General features: G+C 37.9%; 1 protein-coding gene across 1 annotated transcript in view; it reads right to left on the bottom strand.

The window, feature by feature from the left end:
- Positions 1–13860, bottom strand: part of ADGRB2 (adhesion G protein-coupled receptor B2) — a 540900-nt gene that overhangs the window by 276488 nt on the left and 250552 nt on the right. The gene's annotated exons all lie outside the window — the stretch shown is intronic.

Here is a 13860-nt window from a genome sequence, read left to right on the forward strand (position 1 = left end):
TTAGTCAATTCCATTCCCAGAAAATATTGTACTGCACATACCTCATTTGCGGGGGACCCCGCATGCTATTCCCATGTTCTGAAGTTACCCCACTCCTCAGAATGTCGAGAACAGCCAGTGGATCTTAGTTACGCCTGCTAAGATCATAGAAAAACGCAGGCAGTTTCTTCTTCCAAATACTGCCTGAGATAGAAAAACAGCACACTCCGGTGCCATTTAAAATAACAAACTTTTGATTGAAGAATAATTAAGTAAAAACTCCAACTCCTCCCGCGACCTCCTTCTTTGTTGAGGGTTGCAAGAGAATGACTGGATATGATGTGAGGGGAGGAGCTATATAGCAGCTCTGCTTGGGTGATCCTCTTGCAACTTCCTGTTGGGAAGGAGAATATATCCCATAAGTAATGGATGACCCGTGGACTGAACACACTTAACAAGAGAAAACTATACCTGACTTCACAAGCCCTGATCACATGGCTTGTAACTATTCAAGAGATAACATCACACCTGTTTTCTTTTAGCTTCTCCTGTTCCATGAATCTACCAAGACTAGAGAATCTTAAATCATCTGGACCATAGAAAGAAATGAAGCTCTCTGGGAAACAGAAGCTGTCAGTTTTTTTGTAAATAGAGCAAATACAAAGAGCAATGTAATTTGTAAAAAATACACATAAATATACAAAGTATGACTCTAATTTGTTAAAGTTACACAGACGCTGTCAAAGAATAATCAGAATTTGCAAAATCACAATCCTAAAAACACTGCTGTATACAGAATCTCAGTGAATTAAAATACAAAGTAGAAAGTGCAAGGTTCAAATATAATAAAACAATCTGAAGTATAAGATAATATAAAATACAAAGCACAAAGTTTAACTGTAGCAGAACTTCACATCCAGAAATGCAGGAGAAGTATAGCCTGTTATTCCTTTAAACTGTTTATTCTCAGTAGTACGATTGGAAGGTTTGTAGTATCACAATCAAATGCAAAAGCCATCTGAAAGACTATACATAAGTTTTCCTTGGTTTACAAACTGAAGCCAATTAAATCTGTAAGAAAATGATGTTCTCCAAAAACCTGTCAGATACTTTGACTAAGACCCTATCACCGCAGATATCCAATTCTATAATAAAACATTTTTGACATTTTTGGATTCGGCCTGTTTCACATGGCATATCTCAGCTGATTCCACATCTTTTTTTTTCTTCAGTTACTGTTTTTGAGCAACAAGAAATAGTTTTTTGTATTTAATAAAAAATATAACACTTTTTTCGATTATGGAACGTCTACACAATTAAAATATGATTCATAGAATTTTCATTTATGATTGCACCTAAAACAATAAATTATATTCTACTAAAACAAAATGGTTATTTAATATTGGAATATAGATTTAAAAAAGAAATAAAACAAAAAAATAAAATAATAAAAAAGCAAAGCTCTGTAATACAGTTTCAAAAGCCACTAGAAAACTAAACAATATAACACTTTTGAGTATCATGCCCCTTTAATTGCACACTTATAATTTAATATTATTGGTTAAAGGGATATAAAAGTCAAAAATGTTCTTTTGTGATTCAGACAGAATTCAAGTCGCTATTCAAAATCAAGCAGTCCAACCTGATAAACGCGGCTCATCAACAAACACTGAATTCATTTTGAGAATAGACATCACATTACACCATACGTTTGCTAGTTATTTTAATTATATCTGCAATATCTTGAGTAATTTGGGTTTCTTTAACATGAATATGTTCATTTACAATGCAACACGTGTTTATATGACTAAGCAATAAACAGTGTAGGAATTACAGCCCTTTTATATGTAGCCTTTTTTTTAAGCAAGCCAAAAAATTAACATAATCTTAAACAAAGTCATCATTATTTAGTACTTAAAGGGGCATAAACCCCAATAATTTCTTCTTTCAAGATTCAGACAGAGCATGCATGTTTAAAAACGTTACAATCAACTTCTACTATATAATTTGCTTAGTTTTCCTGGTATCTTTTGTTGAAAAGTATACATAGATAGGTTCAGGAGCAACAGTGCACTACTGGGAGCTAACTGCTGATTTGTGTCTGCACATAAATTATTTTTATGACTGGCTCACCTTATGTGCCCAGCTAGCTCCCAGTAGTGCATTGCTGCTTCTTCAACAAAGGATACAAAGAAAATAAAGCCTATTTGATAATGAAAGTAAATAGAAGATGTGTTTAAAATTATATGGTGTATCTAAAATATGAATTTATTTTGAGGTTTATGTCCTGTTATCTGTATATCCTTTGCCTTCAATGCCTGCTTTAAAGGGACACTGAACCCAATTTTTTTCTTTCATGATTCAGATAGATCATGTAATTTTAAGCAACTTTCAGCTAGATTACGAGTTTTGCAGTAAGAGGGGTGCGGTGCTAACTTGCACATTATTGTCACCACTCACTTCCCTACAGCGCTGGTATTACAGGTTTTCATAAACCCGACGTTATTAGGCAAGAAGTGAGCGTAGAGCAAAATTGAGCTCCATACCGCACTCCAACACCAGCGCTGCTGAAAGCCACGGTGAGCTAGTTTTACTTGCTTGTGCACAATTTCCCCATAGACATCAATGGGGGAGAGCCGGCTGAAAAACAGCATAACACCTGCAAAAAAGCAGAATAAAGCTCCGTAACGCAGCCCCATTGATTCCTATGGGGAAACAAAATTTATGTTTACACCTAACACCCTAACATGAACCCCAAGTCTAAACACCCCTAATCTTACACTTATTAACCCCTAATATGCCGCCCCCGACATCGCCGACACCTACATTATATTTATTAACCCCTAATCTGCCGCTCCCGACATCGCCAACACCTACATTATACTTATGAACCCCTTATCTGCTGCCCCCAACATCGCCGAAACCTACATTATATTTTTTAACCCCTAATCTGCTGCCCCCAACATCGCAGACACCTACATAATGTTATTAATCCCTAATCTCCTACCCCCAATGTCGCTACAACCTACCTACACTTATTAACCCCTAATCTGCTGCCCCCAACGTCGCCGCCACCATAATAAACATATTAACCCCTAAACCGCTGTACTCCCGCATCACAAACACTAGTTAAATATTATTAACCCCTAATATACCACCCCTAACATTGCCGCCACCTACCTATATTTATTAACCCCTAATCTGCCGTCCCCAACATCGCCGCCACTATACTAAATTTATTAACCCCTAAACCTAAATCTAACCCTAACACCCCCTAACTTAAATATAATTAAAATAAATCTAAATAAGAATTCCTATCATTAACTAAATAATTCATATTTAAAACTAAATACTTACCTATCAGCCAATCGGAATTAAAGGTGAAAAAATCCTATTGGCTGATGCAATCAGCCAATAGGATTGAGCTTTCATCCTATTGGCTGATCCAATCAGCCAATAGGATTGAGCTTGCATTCTATTGGCTATTCCAATCAGCCAATAGAATGCAAGCTCAATCCTATTGGCTGATTGGATGAAATAGGATGATTACAACAGCCAGTAGGATTTTTTCCACCTTAATTCCTATTGGCTGTTCAGAAGACGTCAAGAGAAGAGGATGCTCTGTGCCGGATGTCTTGAAGATGGAGCCGCTCTGCGTCGGATGGATGAAGATAGAAAATGCCGTCTGGATGAAGACTTTGGCCCGCTTGGATGAAGACTTCTGCCAGCTTTGTTGAGGACTTCTGCCGCTTCGTTGAGGATGGATGTCGGGTCTTCAAAAACTGTAAGTGGATCTTCGGGGGTTAGTGTTTGGTTTATTTAAGGGTTTATTGGGTGGGTTTTAATATTAGATTAGGGGTTTGGGCTGAAAAAGAGCTAAATGTTTTTTTAAAAGGTTTTTATTTGGGGGGTTTGGTTGTGTGGGTGGTGGGTTTTAATGTTGGGGGGGCATTTTTATTTATAGGTAAAAGAGCTGAATTCTTTGGGGCAATGCCCCGCAAAATGCCCTTTTAAGGGCCATTGGTAGTTTATTGTAGTTTAGGGTTTTTTTATTTGGGGGGGGGCATTTTTATTTTCATAGGGCTCTTAGATTAGGTGTAATTAGTTTAAATATTTGATAGTTTATTTTTTATTTTGTGTAATTTAGTGTTTTTTATTTTTTGTAACTTAGTGTTTTTTTATTTTTTGTAACTTAGTTGAAAGTTTTTTGTAACTTAATAATATTTAATAATAGATTTAAATAATTTGAGTAGGGTTAGGTGTTTAAATATGTAATATAGTTTAATGTAATTTTATTATAATAGTTAGGGTAGATTAATTATTAGTTTAATATAGTTTAATGTAATTTAATGTAATTTAAGTATAATAGTTAGGGTAAGTTAATTAATAGTTTAATATATTTTAATATAATTTTAATGTAATTTTAGTATAATAGTTAGGGTAGGTTAATTAATAGTTTAATATAGTTTAATTTAATTCTAATGGTAAGTTTAAATTTATTATAAGATAGGGATGAGTTAATATTTAATATAAAGTTAGCGGGTTCTTAGGTTTAGGGGTTAATAGCTTATTTTAGTTTATGGCGATGTGGGGGGCTGGTGGTTTAGGGGTTAATTGGTTTAAGTAGCACTGGTAGTGATGTGGGAGGCCAGAGGTTTAGGGGTTAATACATTTATTTAGTTGCGGAGGGCTCCGGGAGCGGCAGGATAGGGGTTAATAACTTTTTTTAGTTGTGGTGGCCTCCGGCAGCAGCGGGATAGGGGTTAATAAATGTATTTATTTGCGGTGGGCTCCGGGAGCAGCGGGATGGGGATTAATATCTTTATTAGAGTTGCGGTGGGCTCCGGGAGCGGAGGGATAGGGGGTTAATAACTTTATTAGAGTTGTGGTGGGCTCCGGGAGCAGTGGGATGGGGGTTAATAACTTTATTTAGTTGTGGTGGGCTCCGGGAGCAGCTGGATGGGGATTAATAACTTTATTAGAGTTGCGGTGGGCTCCGGGAGCGGAGGGATAGGGGGTTAATAACTTTATTAGAGTTGTGGTGGGCTCTGGGAGCAGTGGGATGGGGTTAATAACTTTATTTAGTTGTGGTGGGCTCCGGGAGCAGCGGGATAGGGGTTCATTACTTTAATTAGTTGAGGTGGGCTCCGGGAGCAGCGGGGTGGGGGTTAATAACTGTATTAGAGTTGCGGTGGGCTCCAAGAGCAGCGGGATAGTGGTTAATAACTTCATTTAGTTGTGGTGGGCTCTGGGAGCAGCGGGATAGGGGTTAATAACTTTATTTAGTTGCAGTGGGCTCCGGGAGCAGCAGGATGGGGGTTAATAACTTTATTAGAGTTGCGGTGGGCTCTGAGAGCAGAGGGATAGGTGGTTAATAACTTTATTAGAGTTGCAGTGGGCTCCGGGAGCAGCGGGATGGGGGTTAATAACTTTATTTAATTGCGACGGGGTCCAGGAGCGGCGGGATAGTGGTTAAATATTTTAGTGTAGTGGTGGTGTTTAGTGACAGGGTATAAATAAAGTTTGTAAAAAGCCAAATAGCAGCGAGATCGATGACGGTTTGTTAACAACAGTCCGCTGCTCATCGCCCCGTACTTGGTGCGCGGCTTTTTGACAGCTTTATTTATAAATAAGGATAGCGTATTCAGGTCAGCGGCCGTGATGTTAGGCGATGTTAGGCGAGCGCATTGGTGCCGGCGAATGCCGCATAGTTGATTGCTTGGTAAGTAGGCCTCTATGTGTGAACTCCCAGAAAGTAGTAGATTTTTTTTTCTGACAAATTTCAAAGTTATGTATTTTTCCATTACTCTTGTATCATGTGACACCTATCAGCCAATCACAAATGCATTTACACATTTATTCTGTGTATTCTTGCACATGCTCAGAAGGAGCTGGTGACTAAAAAGTGTAAATATAAAAAGACTGTGCACATTTTGTTAATGGAAGTAAGATTTTTAAAATGGCATGCTCTATCTGAATAATGAAATTAAATTTGATTTGGGTATCCCTTTAAAATAAAAATCTGCTTTGGTTAACAGTGGTAGCAAAATATGGTGTTATTATTTGATCTTATTCTAATTGGTGCCAGTTGGTTATACAACTACTGCTCCACAAATCATTCTGATTACAAGATTTTATTATTTTAGTTTAGTTTAGTGTTAGAAATGGAGTTTAGTCTAACCCTTGCATATCACTCACAATATAATAGTTTCCCAGGGATTTATTTTCTACCTGAAACAGCCATACATCAGATTGAGCTCACACTTTATGACAGTGTGTTACCCTTACAGGAGTTAGCCCAGTATGTTTCTGGACTTGAATTACCCAGAAGAAAAGTAAATACAATTATATTTAAATAATAATTATTTGGCAGCATAATTTTAAAATAAACAGTGAATAAATTACATTCCTCCCAACAATGGTGGTTTGGTATCCAGGACTCATGAGGTTGAGGGGGCCCATCACTCTTTTGTGGGTGGGGTAGTGTTGGGGAGGGGGTATGGTCAAGGGTGGATAGTGGGTGGGATCACATAGGACTGTCTGGGCAGTTGATGGAGGTGTCTGGTTTCTGGGCATGTCTGGGTAGTCTGTGGTCGTGGTTAAAGTGACACTGAACCCAAATTTTTCCTTTCATGGTTCAGACAGAGCATGCATTTTTAAGCAACTTTCTAATTTACTCCTATTATCAATTTTACTTTGTTCTCTTGCTATCTTTATTTGAAAAATAAGGCATCTAGGCTCTTTTTGGGTTCAGCTCTCTGGACAGCACTTTTTTTATTAGTGGATGAATTTATCCACCAATCAGCAAGAAAAACCCAGGTTGTTCACTGAAAATAGGCCGGCATCTAAACTTACATTCTTGCATTTCAAATAAAGATACCAAGAGAATGAAGAAAATTTGATAATAGGAGTAAATTAGAAAGTTGCTTAAAATGTAATGCTCTATCTGAATCACAAAAGAAAAAAAATTGGGTTCAGTGTCCCTTTAAGGGAAATCCTGTATATTGGGAGACATGGCTGACTCAGAAGGACTTACAGATACAGGTGTGGACACAGCCCAGATCACTGAAGCAAATGGATGAGGCTTATAAAGCCCTAAATTCAGTAAAAACAACAATGTCCTCCAGCTTCTGAATTTTAAAATTTACCTTTATTGTACAAACATGGGTCCAAAATACAGCTGTGTTTTGGACCTACTATGTTTGTACAATAAAGGTCAATTTTGAAATTCAGAAGTTTGAGAGCATTGCTTTTTTACTGTCTCAGAAGGACAGCTGGACTGAATTGGAAGGTGAGAGACTTGTTTTGATATTTGTTTATTGGACATTTTTACATAAAGATGTTTTTTTTGTTTTTTTTTTACAGAGTTAATTACAGGGGTCAAGTCGGTGGGAACGCATTGGGAATGGAGTTCCTGCAATATGTTTGCAGGAGGAACTAAGTTCCCCCTGGACAGAGAACAGAAACTCTTCAGAAAACACTGCTGATGATGATGATGGGAGGAGCTGGAGCACAGTCTGGTTTGAGGAATAGTGACATTCTCTAGTAAAGGGCAGTAACAGGGCAGTAACACTTCCTTCAATACACTAAATGCAAGCCTGTAACACTTCCTTCAATACACTAAATGCAAGCCTGTCTGCGATACTGCTTTGTAATCACTCTGACCATGGGGAACTGCACATGGTGCTTACATTTCTGTGCGTCTTGCTCTGGAGTTATTTAGCTTCCCATAGCAGAAATAGGCTAAGTGAGTGAGACTCTGTGACAGAGGATGAGTCTCAGGCCCAAAGGCAACCATTCAACTCTTTATTGGTTTTAATTTGCTTATATTAACCAAAGTGTATAGATTATATACATATAAATACAGTCTGTGTGTGTGTGTGCACAAAACAATATTAATTGTTTGGGGTGGAAGTCTTGGTGAGTTCCCACACTTTTGTTTGTAGGACTTGACCACTGGTTAATAAGCTTTTGCAAAATGACTGGACAAACTATTAGTTGTGTTACTACAAATAAGTTGAAAAAAATAAACACGCACACACACACACATATATATATATATAAAACACATTTTCCTGAGTATAGGCTGCACTTTTTCCCCTTATTCGACAATGCTATTTCATATATGCTATTTGTTTTTTTGACGCCTCTGGTTGCAATGGGAATAACACTGTAAGTTTTTATCTTTATTTGTATACACTCGTGTTTTTTTAATTGAATGCATGATTGTTATGACTGTTACCATAGTTTAATTGATCACTTTAGCTCTCAAGTCTTCAAAGGGGATAATGCTTTCAATGAGAGTCTTGAAAAAAAACATTACAGCTACCGTATTTCTGTGAGCATATAACATATACTGTCAAAAGCAGGACTAACTGCATTAGTGATACCAAACAACGTGTTAAAAATACTGGTACATTTGTTCCTATTCATTAAATAAAATACTGTTTTACTGTTCTACTAATGTGTATATTTTCTTTAAAAATTTAATTTTCTTTAAAATGGCACAAACTTTGAGGGTGCGGCTTATAATCCGGTGCGGCCTATACTCGGGACAATACGGTTTTATATATATATCCTAAGGGAGCCTCGGTCTGATGGGCAGCAGTTAGTAAATATATATGTATATGACTATATGCATATACATCTATGTGTTAATATGTGTATATACACATATTAACCCATACATATATACAGTATGTATATAGTCATATATATTTACTGGGAGCACACAGTTCCCATAGGCCGCAATGCAAAGGCGCTTTTCAGTGCCATTTTTTCTAACACCCCACTCCCACCAACTTTAAAGCCCCAAAACTGCCTAGTGCAGTTTAATTTATTTAAAAATAAAATGCTACTTTTTAAAAAAAAACTTAAAAAAAACTATCATGCCTTCTAGTTTGAGGGCATTTGGGGCACTTTTAGAAAATCCACCAGAGATCGGATCTCTGGTTAATTTTCGGAGCGCTAATTGATACCGCCAAACGCGCGGTAGCAATAATTTGCCACTTATAATGGCTGGTTAATTATCGCGCTCCCGCAAACGGACAAATTTGCCAGCTTGAGGCTGCAACATAATTTAGTGCTCCACTTGTAATCTAGACCTATGTGTTCTGCAAAGGGAGTTGCACACATAGGTAAAGTCTTACAAGCATTGAAGCTCCAAATCAGCACACATCCAGTCAGCTAATTAGGAGTGGCAATCACACAAACCCCCAATCACCAGCTGTTCTCTGCTCAGAATATGAAATGCCTGTTTACACACAAAGTTATCTAGGGTCATTTATGTAGAATCAGTAATGCAAAAATGACATGCTCTAATGCAGCGGTTCCCAACCTTTTTTCTCTCCCGTACTCCTTGATTAGGCTTTTCATTTATTAGTACCCACTCTCTTCATTACCCCCACCCATCCTTCAAAAAAAGTTTTTTTATTTTGTTTTAATTTTCTTGGATTAGAGTCTCAGCAGGGAAGCAGCCTATGTGCCTTGTCACCACCCACAAGACAAGCTAAGACCCATGCCCTTCTATGGGGGGCCATGGGACACTATGAAGATTTTTTATTTTTTTACATGTTGATGCCCATATCATATGCAGCTGAAAAGGGAAGCGTGTAACCTCAATTTCTCAGCTGCATACAAGAAGCATTATTGCTATATAGAGCGCTGTAGAGAACAAGATCAGGATGTATTCTAGTCCAGACAGTGTGTCGATATAAAATATACACAGTCTGTTCTGCCACTGTGGTTCAGCACTACACCGCTACTGCTTTACTGAATGGAACTAAAATATATCCGATGTTCTGAGTCTCTCTAGCTGCAGCAGACTAGCACTATATAGCTAGCAATGCTTCTTGTATGCAGCTGAGTGAGGAGCAGCCAGTGTCCTCATTTACTCATCATACGGTACCTGTGCCTGTGAGAGTTGCGATGTTGCAGATCTCCATGGTCCGCATCACATACCCCCATGGCAGACCATCCACCAAGCAGTTCAGACACTGTGACAGGCTAGTAGGCTACCGAGTTGTGGTGTGTGTTACAGATCTCTAGGGCCTGAATCGCATCTGCAATATTGCGCCGGGGAAGTTCCGCCAGTGGAAGGCACGGTGCACATGTAACAGGTTGTAGCATGGGCAGGTTTTAATAAAATACTGTTTTTAATGGTTAGTGGTCACCATCTTCTTCAGCACGATTAGGGGCAAGACACAGGATACAGGGAAGGGACTACAGTGCATTTTAATCAGTGCACAGTGTAAGTGAAATGCCCTAACACTTACCTCAGAGCTGTCAAAGCCGTTCTGGTGGTAAAAAAATCACAAAATCAGCGCGTAGATCTTTCGCATCCATTTGCAGCCAATTATTACACTGCACTAAATTGTTAAGCATTATGAAAGCTAACAACGGAACATTATGATCAGATTACCACCAATCACTGATCAGATTAAATTATAATGGCCAATCAGTTAGTTAGAAAATGACACACTAGGTAGAATAAACTGTGAGGCAGAATAAACTGCGTTTAGGACCATTCTTTGTGCAACGTACTTGCCTGTGCTTTCTGCCATGACATCGCACATTGCAGATTGTTCTACCTTGGAGTGCACTTCTGTTCCGCCATTACCAACAATATTTTCGCATACCTCCAACCGGTCCGCCGCATACCCCCAGGGATACCTGTACCACAGGTTGGGAACCGCTGCTCTAATGGATAAAAACGTGCAATTTTTGCAACATGTTTATGTTAGGCTATTCTAATTAATACAAAACAAAAAACAAAGTATTGGCACACATCCAAACTAATGAGACCATACATTATAAAATGCTGCAAAAAAAATTATACTTTTTAATAAAATTGGGATCTTAGTGACACAATATGGCCATATCCTGCTCAGACAGTCACCACTTACAAGGTGTCCCACGATAGACTTGTTCTAACACTAAACATTTTTGCCTTACTGGGCAAAATATCCCTTTGGTTAAAGCACACCACCCTGCTCAGGTGTGTTCCAGACAGTGTTATTGAGCTTTATATATATAAAGCCAGGGAGCTTCATTCTATGCAGTCTTGATTTGAGGCATGGTACTGCAGTGTTAGAATTCTATTTTGGTATTTTAGAATCGAATGATTCAGCCCAGTAAGGAAAAAATGTATAGTGTTAGAACCAGTCTATCGTGGGACACCTTGTAAGTGGTGACTGGCTGAGCAGAATATGGCCATATTGTGTGACTAAGATCCCAATTTTATTTAAAAGTATAAAGTTTTTTGCAGGCATTTTTTGCAGCATTTTATAATATGTGGTCTCATTAATTAGAATAGCCTAACATAAAGGGACATTCTAAAGCAAAAATTGCACGTTTTAATCCATTAGAGCAGCGGTGTCATATGAAAAGAGTACGTACGGAACACAAACAAATATTTTAAATTTCTTGTTTTAGGCTTATAATATTATTATTAGTGGCTAGAGTCCCCTCCTACAAAAATAAAGTTCTGAATCATTCTCCCACTCATACAGACGGTCACTCCCTTGACCTGATCTTTAGCTATCAATGCACTCTCACAAACTTCACAAACTCCCCATTTCCTCTTTCTTACCACCATCTCCTTATTTGCAACATATCATCCCTCCCTACAACTCTCCCTCCTTCTACTTCTCACACCAAACTTCACAGAAGCATTATGTCATTAGATCAGCAACAGCTTGCTAATTCCCTCAAACCTCTCCTCTCCTCCTTTTCCTGCTCTGACCAATCTATCTGCCACTATAATTCCACCCTTACATGCGTCCTTGACAATCTGGCCCCTCTTACCATAGCTCGGAAATCACACAGTCATCCTCAGCCCTGGCATACTCGTTCCCTCTCTGCTACCATTACCCCTATACTCACACACATTTTCAACCTCTCCATCAGCACCGGTATATTTCCCTCATTTCTGAAACATGCACTAGTCACTCCTATCTTCAAAAAAACTATTCTTTAAGGGACAGTCTAGTCAAAATTAAACTTTCATGATTCAGATAGGGCATGCAATTTTAAACAACTTTCCAATTTACTTCTATTATCTAATTTGCTCAATTCTTTAGATATCCTTTGTTGAAGAAATAGCAATGCTCATGTGTGAGCCAATCACACAAGGCCTCTCGGTGCAGCAACCAATCAGCAGCTACTGAGCATATCTAGATATGCTTTTCAGCAAGTGATATCAAGAGAATGAAGCACATTAGATAATAGAAGTAAATGAGAAAGTTGTTTAAAATGACATGCTCTTTCTAAATCACGAAAGAAAAAAAATTGGCTTTCATGTCCCTTTAAGAGCTGACTACAACAGTGCAACTCTTGGCAGGGCCCTCTACCCATTTGATCCCTATAATTGTTTTGTTGTACTCTGCATTTGTTTATAGCGCTGCGGAATCTGTTGGCGCTCTACAAATAACGATAATAATAATCATAAAAGGTCTATAGTAACATGTAGTCTACGTTAATTCATTTACTCAAGTGGTGGCCAAATCCAGCCCTCAAAGTTTGTCAGTCGATCCTGGTTTTAAAGTTGTTGTTTTTTTTTTAAATTAGTACATGGTGTAAAAAAGCTGTTAAATATTTCACTGTAAAAGATTTCCATATAAATAAATATTTAAAACTGTCATTTTGCAAGCAAAATTTGCATGGTTTTGCAGCTAAGGAACCAACACTCTAAAAGTTTGTTTATCTCCCCGTCATTATAGCCAGTTAGGGACAAATATACTTAAATGGATAGAAAGGTCAAGATTGAAATGATCATGGGACCCTTTTTAATGTTTATATAAAAGCATTTTGCAGTATACATCCATTAGCAAAAAGGCTTCTAGTATAAGCTATTACTGTTTTGCTGTGGCATACGCACACATCCTGTGAGGGCCTGTGCACCAGTTTCAAACACTACACCTTCTCAGAGAGTGGTGGCTTGTATGACACAAATTTAGTCTTACAGAAGCAATGCACACCATCTCACTGAGCTTGAATACTGGTGCATAGGCCCTAACAGGATATGAGCGTATGGCACTGAAAAAAGTATTAACTTTTACTAGAATCATTTTTTTCTAATGGATGTATATTGAAAAAATGCTTCTATTTCAAATTAAAATGCATTTAAGTTCCTGCACTTCATGGGGACTTATATTGTCCCTTTGAATGCCCCTGCTAACATAGTAGTTCAGTTCATCTGCACTCTAGCACAGGAACTCTTTAAACCTGGCTTGTTGTTAGCATTAGAGAAACAGCTGGGCAGCATATCCTTAAAGGGCCATAATAGCCAAATGTTTAAACACTTGAAAGTGATGCAGTATAGCTGTAAAAAGATGACTAGAAAATATCTCCTGAACATCTCTATGTAAAAAAGAAAGATATTTTACCTCAAAATTTCTCAGTAGCCACCTCCCATTGTAAAGGATTTCTAAGCAGCATATTAGTATGTCTGTCCTGGGACAGCTTAGGGGATGAGCCTCGTGCACTCTCATATTATTTCCCTATTCAGCTTACTATGAAATCTCATGAGAGTTAAGTCAAATCTCATGAGATCACAGTAAAAGAGTTCATGACCTCATCACTGCTGATGCTGATTGGCTGCAGTTCATTTCTTCATTTATTTTTATTTTTTTACCTGCAGCTGGGAGCAGCTAAGTATAACATTTTACACAGAACTTACTCTGCTGAGCTGAGGAGATTGTGAGGTAAAATATCTTCCTTTTTTACATAGAGATGCTCAGGTGATATTTTCCTCTCAGCTTTTTACAGTTATACTGCATCAGTTTCAAGTGATTTAGTATATGAGTATTATGTCCCTTTAATGTTATTCTCTCTTATACTTCAGATGGAAAGCTGGTCCAAATATATATAACTCACTAAATT

The sequence above is a fragment of the Bombina bombina genome, chromosome 3 (genome assembly GCF_027579735.1).
Source record: "Bombina bombina isolate aBomBom1 chromosome 3, aBomBom1.pri, whole genome shotgun sequence".
NCBI lineage: Eukaryota > Metazoa > Chordata > Amphibia > Anura > Bombinatoridae > Bombina > Bombina bombina.